Genomic DNA, 19100 nt, shown 5'->3' with positions numbered 1-19100 from the left:
GAGATAGCTAGGTCAAATGGTGGTTCCATTCCCAGATTTCCAAGCAATCTCCATCCTGCTTTCCATATTGGCTGCACCAATTAGCAGAGTCCCACCAGCAATGTATGAGGATGCCTTTTTTTCCACATCCTCGCCAACATTTATTGTTGTTTGTCTTCATAATAGCTGCCATTTTGACTGGAGTGAGATGGTATCTTAAAGTAGTTCTGATTTGCATTTCTCTAATTTCTAGAGATAATGAACATCTTTTTCATGTATTTGTTGATTGATTGAATATCCTTGACTGAGAAGTGTCTGTACATGTCCTTGGCTCATTTATTGATTGGGCTATTTGGTTTTTTGGTGCTTAGCTTCTTGATTTCTTTATATACCCTAGAGATAAGTGTTTTATCTGATGTGTGAGGGGTAAAAATTTGCTCCCAGGATGTAGGTTCTCTGTTCACCTTACAGATTGTTTCATTTGCTGAAAAGAAACTTTTTAATTTTAGCCCATCCTATTTATTGATTCTTGGTTTTAATTCTTGCGCTATAGGGGTCCTATTAAGGAAGTTGGGGCCTAATCCCACATGATGGGGATTAGGGCCTATTTTTTCTTCTATTAGAAGCAGGGTCTCTGGTTGTATTCCGAAGTCCTTGATCCATTTTGAGTTGAGTTTTATGCATGGTGAGAGTCAGGGGTTTAATTTCATTTTGTTGCATATGGATTTCCAGTTTTCCCAGAACCATTTGTTGAAGAGGCTATCTTTTCTCCAATGCATGTTTTTGGCAACTTTCTCTAATATACGATGATTATAATTTTGTGAGTTATTCTCTGTGTCCTCTATTCTGTACTATTGGTCTACCAGTCTGTTTTGGTGCCAATACCATGCTGTTTTTGATACTATTGCTCTGTAGTATGGTTTAAGATCTGGTATAGTAATGCCACCTGTTTCATTCTCCATGCTAAAGATTGCTTTAGCTATTCTAGGTCTCTTATTTTTCCAGATGAATTTCATGATTGCTTTTTCTATTTCTATGAGGAATGCCATTGGGATTTTGATCAGAATTGCATTAAATCTATATAGTGCTTTTGTTAGTATGGTCATTTTGATAATATTAATTCTGCCTATCCAAGAGCAAGGTAGATCTTTCCATCTTCTAAGGTCTTCTTTGATTTTTTTCTTTAGGGTTCTGTAGTTTTCATTGTATATATCTTTCACTTCTTTCCTTAAGTTGATTCCCAAGTATTTTTTTTGAGGCTATTGTAAATGGAGTAATTTTCCTCATTCCGTCTCAGAGGATTTGTCACTGATATATAGAAATGCCTTTGATTTATGGGTATTGATTTTATAACCTGTGACTTTACTGAATTTGTTTACTAGTTCTAGAAGTTTTCTGGTGGAGCTTTTTGGCTCTTCTAGGTATAGAATCATATGGTCAGCAAATGTGCTAATTTAAGTTCTTCTTTTCCTATGTGTATCCCTTTAAATTCTTTCATCTAATTGCTCTGGCCAATGTTTCAAGGACTATGTTAAATAGAATTGGTGAAGGAGGGCATCCCTGTCTTGTTCCAGTTTTTAGAGAGAATGCCTTCAATTTTTCTCCATTTAGAATGATGTTGGCCTGGGGTTTACTGTAGGTAGCCTTTACAATGTTGATATATGTTCCTGTTATCCCTAGTTTTTCTAGTGTTTTGAACATGAAGTGATGCTGTAATTTGTCAAATGCTTTTTCTGTGTCTATTGAGATGATCATATGATTCTTATCTTTGAGTCCATTGATGTGGTGAATTACATTTATTGATTTCCTTATGTTGAACAACCTTGTATACCTGGGATGAATCCCACTTGATCATGGTGCACGATCTTTTTGACATGTCTTTGTATTCGATTTGCCAGAATTTTATTGAGAATTTTTGTATCTATTAGAGATATTGGTCTAAAGTTTTCTTTCCTTGCCTCTGTTTTGGAATCATGGTGATACTGGCCTCATAGAATGAGTTAGGAAGTGCTGCCTCTTTTTATATTTCCTGAAATAAATTGAAGAGTATTGATATTAGTTCTTCTTTAAAGGTCTTGTAGAATTTGGCTGTGTAACTGTCTGGTCCTGGGCTTTTCTTGGTTGGTAGGCTTTTGATGGCGTCTTCTATTTATCACTTGATATTGGTCTGTTTAAATTGTGTATATATTCCTGATTCAGTCTGGGCAACTCGTATGACTTAAGAAATTAATCAGTGCATTCACTATCTAATTTTCCTCTGTATTTCTGTAGTGTCTGTTGTGATATCACCTTTTTTATCCCGTATGCTGGTAATTTGATTTCTCTCTCTTCTTCATTATCATAGCTAAAAGTCGGTAAATTTTATTTATTTTTTCAAAGAACCAAATTTTTGTTTTGTCAATTTTTTTCAATTATTTCTTTTGTTTTGATTTCATTAATTTCAGCTCTAATTTTAATTATTTCTGGTGTTCTACTGTTTTTGCTGTTAATTTGTTCTTTTTCTAGAGCTTTGAGATGTAAAGTGAGGTCATTTATTTGTTGACTTTCTCTTGTTTTAAAGAATGAACTCCATGCAATGAATTTTGCTCTTAGAACTGCTTTCATAGTGCCCTAGAGATTTTGATATATTGTGTTTATGTTCTCATTTATCTTTAAAAATTTTTTAATCTCCTCTTTGATGTCTTCTGCAACCCATTGTTCATTCAGTAGCATATTGTTTAGTCTCCAGGTGTTGGAGTAATTTTTATTTTTTATTTTGTCATTGATTTCCACTTTCATTCCATTATGATCTTATAAAATACATGGTAGTATCTCTACTTTTTTGTATTTGCTAAGAGTTGCTTTGTGGCATAATATATGGTCTATTTTAGAGAAGGATCCATGTGCTGCTGAGAAGAACGTGTATCCACTTGATGTAGGTTGAAATATTCTATATATGTCAGTTAAGTCTAAGTTATTGATTGTATTATTGAGTTATATAGATTCTTTATTCAACTTTTGATTCAAAGATCTATCCAGTGGTGAGAGAGGTGTGTTAAAATCACCCAAGATTATTGTGTTGTGATCAATTTGACTCTTGAACTTGAGAAGACATTTGTTTAATGAACATAGATGCACTATTGTTTGGGGCATATATATTTATGATTGTTATGTCTCGTTGGTGTATGATTCCCTTGAGCAGTATGTAATGTTCATCTTTTTCCCTCTTGATTAACTTTGGCTTGAAGTCTACTTTATTTGATATAAGTATGGAGACCCCTGCTTGCTTCTGCAGTCCAAGTGAGAGGTATGATTTTTCCCAACCTTTCACCTTCAGTCTGTGTATGTCTTTACCTATCAGATGAGTCTCCTGGAGGCAGCATATTGTTGGGTCTTTTTAAAAATCTTATCTGCTAGTCTATGTCTTTTGATTGGTGAGTTTAAGCCATTAACATTCAGGGTTACTATTGAGACATGGTTTGTATTCCCAGCCATATTTGTTTATCTTTGTTATTTAACTTGACTTGATTTTCTTCTTTGATTAGTTTTTCCTTAAGGTACTACCTCCCTCTGCTGATTTTCATTGGTGTGTTTTGTTTCCTCTTCATGAAATATTTTTCTAAGGATGTTTTGTAGTGTTGGTTTTCTAGCTATAAATTATTTTAACTTTTGTTTATTGTGGAAGCTTTTTATTTCATCTTTAAATCTAAAGCTTAATTTTGCTGGATACAAGATTCTTGGTTGGCACCCCATTTTCTTTCAGAGCTTGATATATGTTTTTCCAGGATCTTCTAGCTTTCAGGGTCTGTGTTGAAAAGTCTGCCATTATCCTAATTGCTTTTCCCCTATATGTAATCTGATTCCTTTTTCTTGTGGATTTAAAATTCTCTCCTTATTCTGTATGTTGGGCATTTTCACTATAATGTGCCTTGGTGTGGATCTGTTGTGATTTTGTACCCTCGGAGTCCTGTAGGCTTCTTGAATTTGGATTTCCAATTCATTCTTCATGTTTGGAAAGTTTCTTATATTATTTCATTGAATAGATTGTTCATTCCTTTGGTTTGGAACTATGCCTTCCTCTATCCCAATAACTCTTAAATTTGGTCTTTTTATGGTATCCCATATTTCTTGAATATTCTGCTCATGGTTTCTTACCATTATCATTGTGTGGCCTATATTTTTTTCAAGATTATATATTTTGTCTTCATTGTCTGATGTCCTATCTTCCAAGTTGTCTACTCTGTTGGTGATGCTTTCATTTGGGCTTTTAATTTGGTTTATTTTTTTCTTTCATTTCAAGGATTTCTGTTTGTTTTGGGTTTTTTTTTTTTTTTAGCACTTCTGTCTCCCTGTTGCTGTAATCTTTTGTTCTCTGTATTTGTTTATGTAGCTCCTTGTTGATGTGATCTTTCACTGCCTGTATTTGCTCTCTTATATCTTCCTTGAGTTCCCACAATATTTTAACCATGTACATCCTGAATTCCTTCTCTGTCATTCCTCCTTCTGTGGCTGCCAATGATTCTAATGATGTGGTGTCCTCATTTGTTTGGGGAACTTTCTTCCCTTGTCTTTTCATGTTGCTTGTGTCTTCCTTTCCAGCTTTGTGGGTCTATATTGTTATTGTTTTTACCCTATAGGTTTGTAGTGCTCTTGTAGGGTTCCAAGAGCTCTCCTTTGTGGGGAAGGACAATGTTAACAGGTCCCAATAACAACAATATACCACCTATGAAAAATTTGTTGTTATTAAGACGTGTACAGTTTAGTCTCGGTGTACAGAAATGTTGGATTCATTTATTACCTAAAATATAATTAGTAGTTTTGTGAAAAGGTTTACAGTTTCTGCAGTGGACAACAAACTGGGGCTGGGGCTTAGGATGATATGCTGAGGAGGTAGGATGTGAGAATATAGAGTGAATATATCTTAGGAAGTATGAAGGAGAAATCTAGTGAAGAGGGATAGTAGCAAGAGAATAGACAGGAAGTAATTTAGGGTAGGCAAGTATGTGGGAAGACAGTAGAGTACATTAAACAAACATACAGTTAGAAAAATACAGATGTTAAAACAGTAAAATTTGGAGGAGGAAACAAAAATGAAAGAATAAAAAGGAAAAGAAAAAAAGGGGGGGCATATACAACTCCTCTCTATTATATTATTCAGATGACTCAGTCCTCAAAGTCCTATTTCATGCAAAGTTCTTGGTTTCACATGTGTTGGGGATGTGAGGGCTGGAGGATGAAGGGGTAGAAGAGAAAAAATCAACCAACCAACCAACCAACAAAACAACTCAAAGGAAGAAACCAGGATTGTAGCTAGCCTTAGAGATCCATATCTTTTTTGCTTCTCTTCTCATCCAGTAGGTGGCATCATCTATTGTAAGCTGGTGTCTCTGCCCTCCGGATGGTTGAGGTAACCAGGGTGGGAAGACTGGTCCTGGCGCCTGGTGCCTGGATTTGGGGAGTGGCACCCTCCAGTACCCTGCAGAAAGACTGTACCTCATGGATCTCTTTTTGGGACCGCTCGCTCCTATGACATGAGTGCCTGGTACTATCTTCCTCCCTTGCCTGGAGATTTCCCAGTTCCTGGTCTCTCCCTCTCCCCTAGCAGTTTCCAATTGAGAAAACTCTCACCCTGGGGCTACTGTGGGCGGTTCCCTTGCCCCCTTGCACACCTGTGTTGGGCAACTACTTTGTTGTGTTATCGCCACTGAGGAGAGAGGAAGGTTGGAAATCTGGTACCTGGCCACTGGAGATCCCATCTGGGAACTGCCCCCAGCTAATATGGCGAGAATGTTGAGTCAAGATGGTGGGGTCCACTTTCAGCACCATAGTGTCTGGTGAGGTGGAGGGAGCCTGGTGAGGTAGGGGAAGCCCCATGATGGTGTTTTGCTTGGGTTGGTAGCAGCTGAGTGACCTGCATGGGAGCGGGGCGAAGTCTTGGCCATCTGCATATGTGTTGATAGGTGATTCTTGCTAAGACGCTCACTGAGTGTTGCATGGACTGGAACTTGAGGCTTTGGGTCCTGCTCTAAAACCGGGCATCCTACTAGAATGATGAGGCCCGGAGCCCTGTATGGGGTCACAGCACTGGTGATTTCTGTGGAGAGCAGCTGGATAGGGGTCCTCTAACACTCTCAGAGATGTAGTATTCCGACTAGGCGAGATCTGTGGGTCTGGCTCCAAGGGCACTGGGCGGCTCACTGCCTTCCTGCCGCCATATGGGAGATCAGAAAACTTGTTACTATATCTTATGGTATAATTTAAGTTTCAGAACTGTGATGCCTCCAGCTTCATTTTTCTAAGGATTGCTTTGGCTCTTCTGGGTCTCTTTATTTTCCCAAATGATTTTCATAACTTCTTTTTCTAGTTCTGTGAAGAACATCATTGGTATTTTGATGAGAATTGCATTAAATTTGTATAGTGCTTTTGGGAGTGTGGTCATTTTGAACTATTCATTCTGCCTATCCAAGAACATGGGAGATCTTTCCATTTTCTTCAATTTCTTTATTTCTTCTTTCCATTTTCTTCTTCAACTTCTTTATTTAGTATTCTATAGTTTTCATTGTGGAGATCCTTCTTCTGTTTTGTTAGATTTATCCCCACATATTTTATTTTTCGAGGATATTATGAATGGAATAGTTTTCCTAATTTATTTAGGAACAAATGCAACCTTGGGGTACAGGAATGTGGTTGATTTGTGAATGCTAGTTTGCTGTATTCATTTATGAACTATAGAAATATTCTGGTGGAGTTTTTTGGGGGGAATCTTCTAAATATAGGATCATGTCATCAACAGAGATAATTTGAGCTCTTATTTTTCTGTTAGTATCCCTTTAATTTTCTGATTGCTCTGGCTATTGTTTTAAAGAATATGTTCCATAGGATTAGTGAAAGTGGGCATCCTTGCCTTGTTCCTGTTTTTAGAGGAAATACTTTCAATTTGTCTCCATTTAGAATGATTTTGATCTTGGGTTTTTCATATATAGCCTTTACAACATTGAGGTAATTTCCTTCTAACCCTAGTTTTTCTAATGCTTTAAACATGAGTGGGTGCTCTACCTTATTAAATGATTTTTCCTTCATGTATTGAGATAATCATGTGATTCTTGCTTTTAATTCTATTTATGTAGTGAATTACATTTATTGATTTCCATATGTCGAATCCACCTTTTATTCATGAAATAAAACCAACTTGATTGTGATATATTGTCTTTTTAATATGCTTTTATATGTAGTTTGTCCATATTTTTTATTAATACATTTTACATCTATGTTCATCAAGGATATTGGTCTGAAGTTTTCTTTCCTCAGTGTGTCTTTGCCTGGTTTGGTTGTAAGGGTGATGTTACTCATTTTTAAAAATGAGTTTGGCAGTGTTCCCTTCTCTTCTATTTCATGAAATAATTCAAGGTGAATTGGTATTAATTCTTCTTTAAAGTTTTGGTGAACTCAGCTGAGAATCTATCTGGTCCTGGGCTTTTTTTGTTGGAAAGCTTTTGATAACCACTTCAATTGCCTTACTTGAAACTGATCTGTTTAAGTTTTCTTTATCTTCATGGTTCAATTTGGGTAGATCATGTTTCTCTAGGAATTTCAATATTGTCAAGATTTTCTAGCTTATTGCAGTATAAATTTTCAAAATAGGTTCTGATGTTATTCTGGATTTCATAGTGTCTGTGGTGATATTGAGATTTTGATTATTTAAGTTTTAGCTCTATTTACTGTGGTTAGTTTCACTAAGGGTCTATCAGTTTTGTTTATCATCTCAAAAAGCAAATCTTTCTTTTGTTGGTCTTTTGTATTATTTTTTAAATCTCAATTGCATTGTTTTCAGCTCTGATTTTAATTATTTCTCATCTTCTACTCATTTTGTTGTTGTTGTTTTTTTATTTTTCTAGGGTTTTGGGAGGTAATATTAGAGTATTTATTTGGTATCTTTCTATATTTATTTTGAATTTATGAGTTTAATGTTATGAAATTTTCTTTTAGAACTGACTTTATACTGTCACAACGTTTTTGATATGTTAGCATCACTATTCTCACTTACTTCCAAGAATTATTTTATTTCCCTCCTGATTTCTTCTGCTATCTATTCATCAATCAAAAGTATATTATTTAATCTCCAGGTGTTAGGGAGGGTTCTGTTTTTTATGTTATTAATCATTTCTAATTTCATTCCATTTTTATTTGATAGAATGCAAGGTATTTTTAAATATTTTCTAATATTCTTTGTGACTCAGTATGTTTTGTAGTACAGGTTTTCTAATATGGTCTATTTCAGAAAATGTTCCACGTGCTGCTGAGAAGAAAGTGAATTCAGTCATTAATAGATGAAGTATTCTATAGGTGTCTGATAGGTCCATCTTATTACTTGTACTATTTTTTTAGTTCTTTTCAATCTTTACTTAGTTTTTCTTTTTTATTAATTAATTTAATTTTATCTTTTTACACAATGGAGCACGATTTTTAATTTCTCTGGTTATACATGATGTAGAGTCACACCATTCATGCAATCATACCCATACATAGAGGTAATAATGTTCATCTCTTTCCACCGTCTTTACCCTGTCACACACTCCCTTACCTCCTTTTCTCTCCCTTCCTGCTGCTCAATTCAAACTTCCTCCATTCTTCCCCACCCCTTCATTATGAATCAGCATCCACTTATCAGAGAAAACATTTCGACTTTCGGTTTTTGGGGATTGGCTTAGTTCACTTAGCATGATATTCTCCAACTCTGTCCATTTTACCTGTAAATGCCATGATTTCATTCTTCTTAAGGCTGAGTAATATTCCATTGTGTGTATGTACCACAGTTTCTTTATCTATCCATCTATTGAAGGGCATGTAAGCTGTTTTCACAGTTTAGCTATTGTGAATTGAGCTACTACAAACATTGAGATGGTTGCATATAACACAGGATAGTAGGGGACAAGAGTAGTAGGTATAAACTAGAATGAGGAAAACAGATGAAAATATTGACTCCAGTTAATACTTTAAACCATTAGATGAAATACATTCAAATGGGTTGAAGGTACAATATTGGCTATTGGGTTAACATTTATCATTCTAGTAAATGAGTTATTTATATGATCAAGTTGATATTACAGTTATTTATAATATATCATGTCAAGGTGAAGAAAATTCTTGTTGAATCTTGGTTTGGGTTTCACTGGAGTTTGGACACTTAGCAAATTCATCAGGTTTTGGCTGTGGATCTCTCCTGAGTTTCAGGGACACGGGAGCCAATTCCCTGGTAGCTATGAACCTCCCACTAGCAGCTCTGGTTTACCATCCAAGGGGCCTGCAGCTGAAGGCTTGGAGGGTGCAGTGTTATAAGCTGGTTGTTTCTATTGTGTGCAGTAGTTCAGGATGTAGGCTATGTAGTGTCCCTGTGATTTTTGTGTCTATTCCAGAAAGGAGTTGTACCACCTCCCCTCTGCAGGATTCTTTCTGTAGTAGTGAAGATCCACCTCCCTTCTGCAGGATTCTTTTTGCAGTAGTGATGATCCTGGTGACTGTCTGTGAGTGCCAGTATTCTGGTTGTAAGTTTTCTTTAGGTGTTTGGTGATGCAGAAGTATTCCTCCAGCCATTGATGCTCTGTGAGTACAGTGTACATTAATGAAGAGTATCAAATGGTTAGCTCTGACTCTCATTTTTACTGCCCCAGTTTTGAAAGGTAGGCATTGATTCCCTCTGTTTACTGAATCTGCTGCAAGGCCCCTCAAGTATTCAAACAATGCCCTTTCACTTGCAAGTTGTGATAACCTTTCAGGCTATGTGCCTGTTAAAGCTAGGATCAGTCCCTCCCTGCTGCATAGACTGCTAATTTCCCACTGGGTCTCTATATCATTGGATACATCATTCTCTGGTATGGCCCCACAATCCCAAGGACTATCCTGAGGCTTCCCGTGGTGCCTCTCTCAGTTGTTAGGGCCTGGAGAATCTGCTTTTCTTTGGGATCAAATCTGTTTGTTATGGTCTCTGAGTTGAGCAAGCAGATGCTGTGAAGACTTGCCTGGGTTGCAGAGACTGAAGGAGGAACTCAGAGTACTTTGTGGCACTGGTCCTCACCAGCCTGTTTGTTCCCCTCATTTGTATTGAGGGTAAGGGTGTTTCAGCAATTTTGGGCTAGTAGTGGTTCTTTGAGAGATTCTTTCTCACCAGATTCTTAAGAGGTCCCACTGCAGGGGACTTTCCTCTTTTTAAGTTTGCAGCTATCTGGGTGCAGGAGGATGCTGTGGTGATTTACAAAAGATAATCAGTTGGCTAAGATACCTCAAGATAGTTGTGGAACCCCAGCTCAGCCTTCTTTTCACAATTTAGTTTTCAGTTGTTTGAACTGTTTTAAGGATGTTTCTGTCACCATTATGCTTGAAATTTTGTCTGTTCTTTCCAACTGTTTTTAAGTTGGGTGAGTTTAAGAGAATTTTTACTCTCCTCCCAGCTCTTTCTCTTACCCCTTCCCCCTTCTCATCTCCAGGTTCAGGTTTGGGGTGAGGAGATGCTCAGTATGTTTTCCATTTTGGGGGGAGTGGGGGCACCAGGGATTGAATTCAGGGATATTTCCACCACTGAGCCATATCTCCAGCCCTATTTTGTATTTTATTTAGAGACAGGGTCTCACTGAGTTGCTTAGCACCTCACTTTTGCTGAGGCTGGCTTTGAACTTGCAATCCTCCTGTCTCACCCTCTGAAGCTGCTGGCATTACAGGCTTGTGCCATTGCTCCCAGCCTCAGTTTGCTTTCTATTCTGGATACCTACCTCCCAGTCTATCCAGGTCTCAGACTTCGTCATATTGAGTCGTACAGCATTTATTTTGTCACTCACCTCTCAATTCTGCTTTTCCTTCACTGACTCCTGTTTTCCTTGTGAGGAGATCAGGACGCACTGCCTAGCTCTCCACCATCTTCCCCTCCAGCCAATTTGTTCTTAAAAGATGTCAACTCCCTGGTATTTATGCACTTTATTTTCTTTATTTTTGTGTTGATGGAAATTTAGGTTGTTTTCAGGAGTGATAATGTAGTGAATATAGGAATGATTAGATCTCTTTGATATCCTGATTTCAGTTCTTTTAGATAAATATTCAGAAGTGGGACTGAATCTTTTTTTTTTTTTTTTTTGAGGAATTCCCACATCAGTTTTTCATAGAAGCTATTCCACTTTGCATTCGAATCAATGGACATGCAAGGGCTTTACTTTCTCTACATTCTCCCAATACATGCAATTTTTTTGGTTTGTTTGTTTGTTTTGAATAATAGCCATCATAATAGGTGTTACTGGGCTTAAAACAGAAGGAATATCTATATTATTATCTATAATAACAGAAGGAATATCCACTCTGCTACAGAATGGATGCACTTGTTTTCACATTCTGTTACTCATTACATTATATTAAGTGAAACAAGTGAGTCACAGAAAGATAAAACATGATTCCACTTACATAAATATCTAACAGCCAACTTCTTCATGAGTGATCCATGGTTGCCAGAGACAGGGAGAAGGGAAAACTGGGAGTTGCTAATCAATGGACCTGAAGTTTCAGCCAAGAAAGATGAATAAGCCTTAGAGATCTGCTGTACAATACTGTAAGTAAACTTAATAAGACTATATTTTACATTTGAAATTGGTTAAATGGGTAAATATTATTTTAAATATCCTGACCATAATAGTAATATAAAATAAAATAAAAGACAATGACAATTCCCAGTGAATCTAAATAAATAAATAAATATTCATTGAAAGTTTAAAATCTCTTTTAGGTTGCAATCTGAATGAAAAAACTTAAGGGAATTCTGTTGTTGATTTTTATCTTCTGATACTGGCTTCTGCTTCAACTAACTTGATTTTTTAAAAAATAGTATGGAAAAGATTAGATGTGTGAGTACACATGTACATATCTGTTTGTATTCTATGTCACACCCTAATGTTGACAAATCTTAAAAAACATCACTTGTAAAGGAGAAAAGAGGTGCTTTCCTGTCCCAAACAATCTATTACAGACTCAAATAAGGTTTTATTTAAAAATTGTATTTATGGTGAAGTACATGGGAAATATTTTTGAAATAAGATAACAAAATTGGAACTATAGAAGTGGTTGAATATACATTTTTATAAAAAATTATATACCACATACTTTAGGATAGAGACAATATGTAATTTCCTTACTGTGTTAAGAAAATACTTCTAGCCTCTGAGTTAAACAAGCCCTAAAATCTGTACGTAGAATGTAAAATGAAGTTCAGGAGATTTAGCTCAATGTAGAGTACTTAGCAAGCATAAGACCCTGAATTCAGTCCCCAGCATAAACAAACAAACAAATTAAGTTAATTTCTTCCTCATGAAATAGAAAAATTATTGTTTTTAATTTTCTTGTGGAATTCTACACAGTACTTCAGGCACTTCTATGCCTGAATGCAGCTTTTCTATTACATTTGACCTCAGAACTGTCTGGTAGTTATACTGCATTTACCACCAGATGGGGCAAAAAACCACAGTGGAATTTACAACGCCTTTGTTGGACCAGTTCCCTACACATCAATAGTGTTCATATTCTATTTCTCAAAATTCAGTAACATGCCTGCACCCATGACAAGGTAGGGTGGCAATGATAATATGGCTATGTGTCTGGGAGAAGAAGATAAAGGTCTTATGGACACAGAGTAGTCTAGGTCACAGACACTGTACTAATTTCTGATTCTTAACTAGAATCTTTTGGATCAACTTCACTCCTATTTATTTTGTTTCAAGAAATAATTCCTTCATTAGTTCAGCAGTAAAGCTTTCAGTAATCATTTATTAAGTTTCTTGTCTTTGCCTGTAATACATATCAACTGTCCAGTGATAAGGTGACCAGCCATTCTGGTTTGTCTGTGACTAGGGTTTTCTTGGGACTTTCAGTGCTAAACCAGAACAATCCCAAGAATAGAAGAAAGTAGTGGTCCTAGAAAAAAATGAATACTAGTTTTATTATCATTAAAGATATACTCTACCTGTCTCCACTCTCCTGTGTTCATTATAACATATTAGAAAATGCAAATTAAATGAAAATTTGCATAGAAAAGTGTTGTTATGGAATGTAATTCTGTGATTACTTTATACATGTGGACTTATAAAATGCATGTTTTTTCCATCCAATGCATTCCTTAGTAAAATTTTATTATATTTAGAAGCAAATGAGTATGTATCCTTAACATCATTTTAATGGCTTTGTAGGATTTTAATGAAATAATGCACAGTTAGTTCTTAAATTACATTTTCAATGCTGAATCTTTATATCAGATTTTAACAGCTAAAAGCTCTGACTAAATTAACATGTTGGTATATGAATATTTGGGCATCTGTGTCTAGACAACAATAGTAAAAGATCATGTGCTATATATTCCAGGTACAGTTTTATTAGGAGAAAATTATAGAAACAGGAGAAATACCTGTACTATATTATATTCCAGGTAATACTGAGATTTCCACCTCAGTATCTCAGGCTTTTAATCTTTATTGAGGCAATCCTAGCTGCTTCTCTGATATTATAAGGGGTGAGTGCCTTTCCTTGAGGTTGCCACCATTGTCATATGTTTGGATCTTGATGTCTAGTCCTGATTTGCCATGCCAAATTGTTGATTTAACTAATAGCTTAAGTATCTATACATTGTGAGATTCAGGTTTGTACTGATATCATTCTATAGACTAATAATTCTGTACACTAATAATCTTTTAGGTTAGGCTTAACAGATCAGCCCTGGTCATGTTTATTGGTACAGAGTTTCCTCAAAAACTAAGAATGGAACTACCACATGATACAGCTAACCCATTCCTGGATATCTATCCAAAGGAAATGAAGTCAGCATACAAAAACATAACTGTATGCCCACATTTATTGCAGCATCACTCACAATCGCTAAGACATGGGATCAGTCTAGGTGCCCATCAACAACAGAAAGGAAAAGAAAAATATGGTATATATGCACAAGGGAGAATTTTTCAATTATAAACAAGAGTGAAATTGTATCATTTGCAACAAAATGAATGGACCCGGGAGACATCATGTTAAATGAAATAAGCCAGACACACAATAACATGTATGACATGCTCTCTTTCTCCATTAATTCATAAAATTAATGTGCTAATAAAAAAGTAAAAATTCTAAACTTTTGAAAATAAATGAAGAGATAACACACACACCAAAAAAAAAAAAAAAAAAAAAGCACAGGGTGATCTGTTATTGAAAGACTGTGGTTCACAGAGAGTAAAATAACCCAAGAAAAAAAATAAGACGTGTTTTTATTTTAATATGATAATTTCTTGAACCTCAGTTTCAGTGGTCCTCCAAATGAACTTGGGACCTTGCACAAATATAGATTTCAGGCACATGGAATACACATTTTAATTGGTCAGTGTGGTGGTCGCACAAGAAACTCAATTTCACATGCTCTCCAACTAACTATAGTTTTCCTGTTTTTCTTTTACTGTTTATTTAATTATTATTAGTTTATATGTTCATATAATTGCACATTATAGTGGGCTTCATTGTGACATGTCCATACACGCACATAGTAGTTTGGTCTGTCTCATTCTGGGTACCTCCCCTTCCACTCTCCTCCTCCCTTCCTGATCACCTTTCACTGCTCTGATAATCTCTGTTATTTCATCAGGTTCTTTTCCTTTCTTGTTTTTTCTCTCTAGCTTCAGAATACTATTGTATCCCTTCAAAGCCAGCTGTTTTAAAAATCACCCCCATCTTCACTTACTAAGTAAAAATGAAAGGTCCGAATGTTATTTTCCCAAATCCAGAGTAAGGTGAACAAATACTGGTTGAATTAACTACTACAAGCTACAAGAATTAATTATTATGGGTCAAAATTCATAAGGCAAGTAAGAAAACTCAAAATAATTTTTTTTTGAAAATAAATAAGGAACATAAATTCCTGTAAGGACAATATATAAGTGTCATAGTCTCCATGACAGGTGGTTTGTAACAACAACAACAAAAAAAAAAACAATGAAAAGAGACTCAGGAAAAAATTTCCTAACAAAATTATAACTGAATACTGTGGTATAAAGACACATCAGTATAATAAATCTAACAAAGACATATTTTCAGCCCCCTTTGATGAATGTTCCCATTTCAATTTTCAGGTGAGTTGTTTTTTAGCTTTTCCCCTTCTTTATATGTATCAAATTACTGTTTAAAACTCTAAAATCTCTGTTTTCTCAAGGTAATTATTTTCTGAAAATTATATTTTTTTGTTTTTAATTTTAATATTAAAGATATCTGAATGAAAAGTTATAGATTCCTAATTCCTAGTCCCATTCCACAGTAACACAACCCTTATTAAATTAAAAAAATTCAAAAAATTTAAAAAATCATCCAGTTTGGCTGCTAAAAACTTCCCAGGCCACAGTTTATCTTATAAACTGTTTATATGTATGTATCAGCACAGGGAGATACAAAGTAAACATAAACCATCTATATTATGTTTTTTGTTTTTGTTTTTGTTTTGTTTTGTTTGTCCTACATTGCTTTATCTATATTATTTCTAAGCCTTAGTTGTAAAGACACTCACCGGAACTTTCAAGTTCATTTGAACACCAGAAGAAATTGTAAAAGCAATAGTAAGAAATTTCTGGGTGAATGAAAGAGTAAATTATAGTGTATTTGTTCGAAAGACTGCCCATTAAACTTCTTCTCCATCTTACTTAAAATCAAGCTATCTGAATCAAAAGTTGACATATAGCCAAGCTTTTATGAAATCTTATATTGTACTTTATATTTAGTGTTGTTTAATATGATAGTTGCTATTAGCTCTTCCTTTTGAACTATTTATATATCCATAGATTCATTATCACCCTGAAGACAGAGTGAAATCTAAGAAAGACTTGAAAGCAAAAAGTAAAATAAATAAACAGACAGTCAAACAAAAGTGAAATATGATAGAGTTAAGTCATATAGCAGTGAGTCTGTTGGGACTGTCTATGCTTTCAGTAGAATATAGATTAATATTTTAATGGTGATACCATTGCTTTTTTGTATCTGTCTGTTTTGAGTATTTTGGGAATTCATCATATAAAACAGATAGCAAGACACAAGACACTGTGAATTTTATTAAATCAGAAAAAATAAATGCACACACAAACCACAAAATAAAACACTATTCTTCCATTTTCAATGGCACATTGTCTCATAGATATTCACTGATTCTTTTTGCTAGGGTATCGCAACATAATAAAAATTCAGGCTTTGCAAAACTGTTTATCAATAATAGTCAGAGGGTTTCCGTCATACCTCATTTATACATTCTGAGTAAGTGCTCTAAGCAAATGGAAGCTGAAGTATATTAATATGGACAGATGTCAGAATGTTTCAGTAGCTGCCTCTTGCTGCTATTTCTTAAAAGAGTTTCTTCAGGGCCTATTGACATCATGGGAAACCAAAAGATGTCTGTGTTTAGAAATTTAATTTTTTGTTCTTAAGTCCCTCAAATTGAAATCCAGAAATGACTTTTCTGCATCTGGTTATGGCAGTTTTATAAGGATTTCAGATCCTGAGAACGTTCTTCCTTTGGATGTGGGCTTAATTGTGACACAATGAAGCTATGGAAGTGATGTTGTCATGTTTGCAGTGACTTTGACCAGAGAGGTATCATGTCCACATTCAGTCACAGTAAAGGCAGATAACAACAACAAAAAAAAGTACAATTGTTTTCTGTTACGGTTTAGGTGTGTGGTATCTCCTAAAAGCTTATGTGTGAGATAATGCAGGAATTTTCAGAAGTGAAAAGATTTAATTATAAGAGGTACAAAATAATCAGTGGATTAATTCACTGATGTGGATGAACTGGGTGGTAACCATAAACAGATAGGGTTCATTTAGATGAAGGGTTTGGGGATTTTCCTTTAGAGTTTTTGTTTGGTCCCTGGCGACTGGTGCTCTATCTCTACTTCCTGAGTGTCATGTCCTGACCTGCTTTCCTCTACCTCACTCTTCTGTCATGAAGTTCACCCTATTGAACTGTGAGCCCAAACTTTTTTCCTCTGCATTTTTCATGTCAGATCTTTTATTCACAGAAACCAAAGATCTGACCAAGATACCTTCTTTTTGAGAACACTTTGCAGAATTTACTCACCCTGATTCTACATACACACAGTTGGCCAGAACTTTGTAATGTCACACATCATGCTGCTCAGAAAGCTAAAAAGATATTCTCATTTGGGTTCACTATATAACTTGATGAAACTCTGGGCGAGGAGAGAATAGATATTGTGGAAAAGTTTGCAATCTCTGCCACAGCCTATGCAATTGAGTCCCCATAAGCCCCTCTACCTCCTTCTCTCATGTACTTAACAATATTGTCATTTCCCTAATGAAGCATATGAAGGACCATTCAGCAGAGCTTTCAGCTGAACGCTCATGATCTCTGAATTATATTTAAACTCCATCCTCCTAAGGTATAATTCCATATTGTCCTGTGACCTCTAAAATAAAGGGCATGTTATTTGTCTCTAAAGAAAAGGAGTAACAGCACCTGCCATCACCTATTTGGAGAAGAGAAAATGAGAACCTTTGCAGTGGTGATCTGTAGCATTTACCAAATCCCATTGCACAGGAATGGAGAAGAACCCATTTCATGACAGGAGCCAGGATTCCTTGTTAAGCTTCTGTTTCTGGGAAGACAGCTCTTCATCATCATCTTCCAGGAGTCAGGACTCTGCCTTTTGGGGAAGTATTGCCAAGTAACCTCTGTAGCAGAATCTGAGGTGTACACTGAGGAGTCTTGGTGGCTACACAGTCTTTATAACATGCATCCCATTGCTATATTTGATGGCCCAAGAGTTATAGCAGGTAACAAGAACAAGATATTTCAGGTCCGTTTTGCAGTCTCTGAATCAAAACATTTTCCACTGAACTAATTGGCTCCTTATTTTGTTGCATTTTATCAGTTCTATATACAAGCACCTGCAAGGAATTAACCGCAGACACAGGTAAAGCCTGAAGACTCTGGTATTTTACCTTTTGGGCTCAGTATTCTGTTTACCATCATAAACTGACTCATAGTTGTTTTGACGCCATCTGAAGCAAACAATGGTTTTAATCTGATCTTTGCTATGATGCTGTCTCCCAATCTGGTACAGAATTCTTGCTAAGATAAGATGCTTAAAAATTTCTGGGGCTCCAGTATGTTAATGATGCTACTATAAGCCATTGATTGTTATTTCTACTTGGAATAGAGGCTATTTTAAAACAGCAAAATTCAGATTACCTGAACAGACAGACGTATTTCTACAATATTTCTTTGCAAAGTAACTAGTTCAAAGATTTTGAAACAGTAGGGCAAATAGAACCAATAACCTGAAATTTCCCGTCATTTCATTTCATAATAAAATATGTAGAGCTAACCAGATCTTTGATTTAATATTTTTCTGTAATGCAATAGGGACTACCATCTGATTTTTAGCTTGTAGTATTTAAATTGTTCATACTTGATGGTCAACTACTAAGTCAATGTCAGCATTCTCATTTTATTATGACATCTTACATGTAAAAGAGATTTATAATAACATGCATCCAGGTATGGCATGTGATTTTTTTTACAGTATCTTTATTTTGTTTACTTACTTTTATGTGGTGCTGAGGATGGAACCCAGGGCCTCACAAGTGGGAGGCAAGTGGTCTACTGCTGAGCCACACCCCAGCTGCCTGGAATTTAATCTTAATCATTCTGATTAAAATTATGTTTGGGAACAAATAAAAAATAAGCCAGAAAACAAAAGCTGAATCAGATGAAGATCAAGTCCCTCAATTTAAAGTCTAGGAGTCAGTGTCCAGGGGCCATATGGCCTAACTCAAGAGAGTTCTTTCTCATTAGCCCTCCTGCCATCCATAAGATGAAACTATCTTCATTTTTTCCTTTTCTAGTCTTCATTTCTATAATTTTGTGCCTTCATTTCTATAATTTTTTAGACAATTTCAATTTTAAAGGGGAAAAAAGTAATTATCATTGTGTTTTCTTTTTAGTTTTAACTTTGCTAAGGGGAACAAATACAATTTCTAAGAAATTAGTAAATTACTGTTACTGAATTCTGGAGAATGGAAATCCCAGCTGCTTCCATAAGTAGCAGTCAGTCATCCTGCCATTAACCATGGCA

The sequence above is a fragment of the Marmota monax genome, unplaced genomic scaffold (genome assembly GCF_021218885.2).
Source record: "Marmota monax isolate L192 unplaced genomic scaffold, Marmota_monax_Labrador192_F-V1.1 WCK01_AAM20220418_F8-fsc00326, whole genome shotgun sequence".
NCBI classification, from domain to species: Eukaryota; Metazoa; Chordata; class Mammalia; order Rodentia; family Sciuridae; genus Marmota; species Marmota monax.
The sequence above is the reverse complement of the archived record's forward strand: the minus strand, read 5'-3'. Positions refer to the sequence as shown.